Source organism: Suricata suricatta, chromosome 15 (assembly GCF_006229205.1).
Source record: "Suricata suricatta isolate VVHF042 chromosome 15, meerkat_22Aug2017_6uvM2_HiC, whole genome shotgun sequence".
NCBI lineage: Eukaryota > Metazoa > Chordata > Mammalia > Carnivora > Herpestidae > Suricata > Suricata suricatta.
Genome location: NC_043714.1, coordinates 62028063 through 62034062, shown reverse-complemented (window position 1 = coordinate 62034062; position 6000 = coordinate 62028063).

The following is a 6000-nucleotide window of genomic DNA, read 5'->3' as shown; positions in this document are numbered from 1 at the left end:
GACAGCTACTTTCCTAGTCTTCGTTGGATTTCAGAGGACCAATAGATCATGTTCCCCTTTTCCTCCTCAGTTTGGAGCCAAGTGAGAGATAATCACAGTTATTAGAGATAAAAATGGTAGCTTCATTCTTGAGAAAAGATGGATTGGAAGATATGTCATAGGGGTGTGTAGTTACAAAAATGTCCTAAATAGGAACCCAAGAATTTGAAAGACTGCCCTGGTCACCAGCATAGCCAAACAAGGACCAGAATGTCTACGGCTGCAAGCTTACTGTGGGGAAGAGCCCAGAAAGTGGCTTCCGGGGGCCTGATTGGCTTCACAAGGACTAAGCTCAGGTCCTTCCTTGACTCACCAATCATATAAGTCTTCCCTTTGAGAGAAAAATTAGAGTTTCTGGTTTACTTTTCCTTCCGGGGAAATTCCCTCCCTATGGAAATGCAAGGAGTAAGGAACCCGGATTTCTCCCTGAGAATGCTCACCTCCACTCCCATTTACAAGATGAAGGTTCCACTTGGAGACCCGGGACCCAGGTGGCTTCTTTTATAAAATGTATTATGTGTGAGTCAGGTCAGACTAAGAGCTGTAACGAGCAATCAATCTCCAACTCTCCATTGCCTATCACAACAGAGCTCCATTTCTTATCCAAGTCACAGGCCAATGGTGGCAGGCAGGGGGATGGGGAGTGGGGGAGGAGGAGGGGGTTCTGCTCCAGGCAGTTACTCAGTGACTCGATGTCCTTTCAATTAGTGCAGGGATTTTACACTTGAGTGTGTGCCATGGTGTGGCCTTCGGCGGCTCCACAATCTCCCAGGACCCCAGAGTCCTGCACTGAGTTCTCCGGAGGAGGCGAACACCTCAAGAGAGGCAAGTGGAGGACTGATCATGTGGCAGATTTCAGGGGCCAGGCTGAAAGTGGCACACATCACTTCTGCCCCCATGCTGCTGGCCGGCCCTTATTCATGGGGTCCTAGTGAATCACGAGGGAAGCTCGGAAACACAAGTCTTCCTGATGGCCCCTGTGGAACAGCGAGTGAAGCTGAAAGAATACCAAGCATTGTCTGAGATAGTACTGCATTCAGAGACACAGCCCAGCCAAGCAAAGCAATTTTACGGCAATTCAGACCTTTACTAAGAAGTCTAAAGAACAGAGTCAGGACAATGCTGCTGTTTTTTTATTTTTTTAAATAAATGTTGGGGCGCCTCGGTGGCTCAGTCAAGTGTCCAACTTCGGTTCAGGTCTTGATCTTGTGGTTTGTGGGTTTCGAGCCCCCCATATTGGGCTCTATTGACAGTTCAGAGCCTAGAGCCTGCTTTGGATTCTGGGTCTCCCTCTTTCTCTGCCCCTCCCCTGCTTACACTCTGTCACTCTCTCAGAAATAAACATTAAAAAATATTATTGTAGACTGTGTATTTAGAAAAGTTCACACATCCTGCGTGTACACCTTGATGACTATTTACAAACGAACACACCTAAGTAACTCTCACCCTGGTCAGAATATGACACCTCCAGCCCCCAGAAGCCTTCTTGAAGCTCCCTACCCCCTGCCAGTCACCGAGCCCCCCAGGTGAGCCAAGGTCTTGACTTGTAACCATGTAGTAAATGAGTTTTTGCCTGCTAATGGAACCACACCGTACATGTTGCTTCGTGTCTGCCTGCTTTCACTTAACGTTATGCTTGTGAGAGTTCATGTTGTGTATAATTGTAGTGTTTTCTCTGTCGTTGATGGGCATCGCGGTAGTTTCAGGATATAACAAGCATGCCGCTGTGAATATTCCGGGGCAGATACTCTGGGGGAACATACTGACACACATACCTGTTGGGTAAGGCACCTAATTTCTGGAAGGGACAATTGCCAAGTCTCAGAGTCCGTGCACATCCAGCAGTAGTAGAACCGAGTGGTTTTCCAAAGCTAGCCCTTGGGTGTCTGCTTTTCCCCTCTTAAAAGGCCCCCTTCTGCTTTGCTCCATTTTGTCCCTCACCCCTGAAGGTGTGCTAGAGCCCCCGACCCCTCCCCTCCGAGAAAGCTGCTCCCCCAAGTGAAAGTTTTGAATCTCCACCCTCCCCGCCTTCTCTCTCTTCCCTGGCCTCCAGTTTGGTCGCCCCCAGCCCATTCTCGGGATTCTGCGTTCCTAAAACGTGGATGCAAGCCCGGCCTGGCCAGAAGGGAACCCACGGAAAGGAGTGGGGGCGACGGTGGGAGGGGCTGGGGGCGGGGCTGAATACAGGAAGATTAAATTTCCTTTAGAGATAGTGGGGGCAGGGAGGAGCTGGGAACACTCACTCATTAATAATGTCTGTATCTGGCACACAGAAAAAGGGAATCAAGGAGAACCCTTAAAATCATTAAGATGAAATATCTGGAGGCGTGTGGGGTCTGATTAATATTCACATCCAAGTGGCATATGATGGGAGGGGTGAAGCGGGCACTGAAGTGGAGAAGCGATGCCCCTAGACTCCCCTGGCAGGGGTGAGGCGGGGCGCAGGGCAGTAGGGCCTGCTGAGGAGGGTGTTGAGCAAACGCACCTGGAAAGGAAGAGCGACCCGGTGCTGGGGCCTTGCAGTGCTCTTGCTCAAAGGTCACTGGTCACAGCTCTGGTTCACCCACAGTCGCCCTGATTAATGTGCACCCTGGGCGGGCCTGGGGCAGAAGACAGAAGAGTGGAGCGTTCCCCACTCTCTGGAGAAACGCATAATCATTAATCAACATTACTGGGCCCCACTCAGACTAAGTGGCCTCTTGTGATTAGCAATGGGCCCTTGAAAAATAAAAACGCAGTCTTTTAGCATTTTGAGTGCGTGCATTTGACAATGGCTTTCTTGATAGCAGTGGGGAGGGGGGGCGCTGAGAGGGGGGCTCGCTGTGCGGGGCCTGTGGTGTGTGTGTGTGTGTGTGTGTGTGTGTTGGGGGTGCAGGCCTGGCTTCGGGGTCTGAGGAACAAAGACCACTGGAGGAGTTAGGGGTCTGGTCTCAGCGCAGGAGACCGGCCACTTTGCGGGGTCAGTTCTGATGGGATTCCGTTCCCTGGGCAGGAACCGGAACGTCCAGGGTGATGGGGGCCGTGGGGGCTGGCGTCCCTCTGGGGGTTCCGAGTCACAAGTCACTGCGCAGCCGACCGCCCTAGCTGGAAGGAGGTAATCCGGCTCCCGCCTCGGAAGGCGGTGGTGGAAATGACCTCACGCAGTCTGTGTAAATCATGCGGCTCTCCTCCGAAACATTAGTGTCCCTCCCCTTCCCAACCACGAACTCATTTGTCCTCACAACTGCCCGGTGATGGTTTTACTGTCCGTGTGCTGCAGATGACCACACAGGGGCTCAGAGGAGGCGAAGGACCCCCTCACCGGCCAGAGGCAGAACCCCAATCCCTACCTGCTGTGTGGACTGGGGTCAGCGTGGTGGGGAAGGGGGTCTGGCAGACCTGGGCAGAGCCGACACTGCCCTTCACCAGGCCTGCGGCCTCGAGCCACGTTTATGACCTCACATAAACCTCGGAGCTCTGGTGTCCTCAACTTTATGAAGACAAGGGTGGCACGTCCATGAGCTAATCCTGGAGAAGCATCTGCCCCAAAGACGGTCCCAGTGGATCTCCTTCCGCTCTGCTGCCTCCTCCCTCCCCTCCAATCACCCCAGTGACCCTCATGGTAGTCTGACGAGGTTGGCGTTATTGTTACAGATGAGACTGAGGCTCAGAGGGGGTGACATGTCACGGCGCAGTGAAGCAGTGGTAGTGTCACTCAGCACCAGGCTGCCACCAAACTGGGGAGTTTATTTTTTTTTATGATTTATTTACTTTAAGGTTTATTTTGAGAGAGCACAAGTGCAGAGCTCGAGCGGGGAAGGGGCAGAGAGAGAGAGAGAGAGAGAAGGAGAGAGGGAGGGAGAGAGAGAATCCCAAGCAGGCTCTGTGAGCTGTCAGCACAGAGCTGGACACGGGGCTCGAACCCATCAACGTGAGATCCTGATGTGAGCCAAAGTTGGACGCTTAACCGACTGAGCCTCCAAGGTGCCCTGATGGCAGCATTATTTTTAATAAATTTAAACTAGAAGCAAGCCAAGGTCCCTCAGCAGCAGAATGGGCGGACTGTGGTTTGCTCCTCGATGGAATACTATACAGCCAGGAACCCAGACTCGGCACTGCCCTAGCAAGCAACATGGGGAAGATCTCAGAAGCAACATTGCAAGGAAGGAGCAAGATGCAAACTAATATCTCCTTTATGATCCCATTTATATAAAATTCAAGAACAGGCACAAGGAATCTATGCTGTTAGAAGTCGGGTGAGTGATCACATCAGAGTGGGGGCCGTGTCTGAGAGCACCCCTGGGGTGGCACCTGCTGGTACTTGGTAATACCCTGCTTATTGCTATGGGTGATGGGTCACTTCATAAAAATGTCTTGAGCCATAAGCTCCTGATTTGTATATGTGTTGTGAGGACCTTCTACTTGAATTTTAATGTCTGTGTAATTGGGTTAATTAGAGGATCTTGGGAAGGCTGGGGGGCCCGGCCTGAGGCTGAGTCCCTGGCGGTGACACGCAGGACGCGGTGCAGGATAGATCTGGTGAGAGACTGCCCCCGGCGAGCTTAGAGGGAACAGCTGCGCCAACAGTAGCCACTGAGGGGCCCCAAATTTGGTCTGTCAGCAGGGGTTCATGCATCTTCCCCAGACAGACCGACCTCGTGGCACACGGAGGCTGCATGGGCTTCTTCCTTCACATCCCCTGCTTCTATCCCAGTAGCTCCTACTGGCAAATTTGGTTTGTGGAGCTGATGCCCCATTCCCAGCTGCAAGGAGGCTGGCTGAATGAGCTGTTCACTTCTCTTTTGAGGTAGAAGGCAGGACCCCCTCCCCAATAAGGACACTGCCCGCAGGTGCAGCACAGCACACGTTCCCGGTGCTCATGGCCCTTCACAAGGGCCTTCTGGAGACATCGCCTTATCCTAGTGGCCCTGACACTGTACAGATGTTATCTGTTGGTGTTGGGCTCAATACCTGCTCTTTTATCTTTTCCCTGCACCACTGAGACTGAGAAAACTGCATTTTCCAGACTCTCTTGCCAGCTGGGGCCCAATTTGTTTTTACAAACAAAAGCCCTCTGTGTGGGATTGGGAGGAGGGGAGAAGGGAGGCGTTGTCCTTCCTCTGTATTGGGGTGCCTGGGCTCGTGGGCTCTGGGTGATACCACTCTCTTCCATTGGTGTCTTCAACCCTCCCACTACGTGCCATGAGTTTTCTGTGGCCACCTACCCCCATTTTCCCGAGGGACATGGACCTAAAACTATGGGGTGGAGTTCCGACACATGTGCGAGGGCTGGCCGGGGGAGGATCAAGTCTTCTGTACCCCACTAAGGAGGAGGCTCGGGCAGTCCCTGCGGGTCCCTCGTAGAGTGGTTAGCACGTCACAGGAAGTGACTCCTCACCAGGAACTCAGGTGGGCAGGCTCCCCTGGGCAATGCCAGACGCCCAGCAAAGATGGTGGTGAACCTGAGTCAGAGGCCGTGGGGCCGGCCTGCTCTCTGCCACCCCAAAGTGTGCATCACAAGCACCGCCCCTAGCCTCTGGGCCTCGGGTGTCCCATGTGGAAGAGGTGCAGGGGACAGCCCTTTGCAGACAGGAGTGGTTTCTCATGCAAAGGGAGCACTCTCAGCATCCTCCCCCTGCCCCAAGAACCCTTTAGGTGGGGAGTGACCTTGGCCTTCTCATCCTGCTGCCTGGAGTCAGTCCTTCTGTGGCTCCCACTAGAGAATGGATGCTCATGTATTCAGTTGGCCCCGCACATTCATAGGCCTGGTGGTGTGCTGGGTGCTGGGGACACAGGGATGACAGGACTTGGTCTCTGCCCTAGAGGGACACATGGGCATGCAGTCTGGCAGTTACAGCTCCCAGAGACCTAGGGGCGGGATCACGGGAAACTTCTAGAAGCAGGGATTTCTAGCTTCGATCTGAAAGAGGAGCATGGGGTTAAGGAGATACAGGAGCAGGGCCAGGGCTAGAGTGTCAGGTG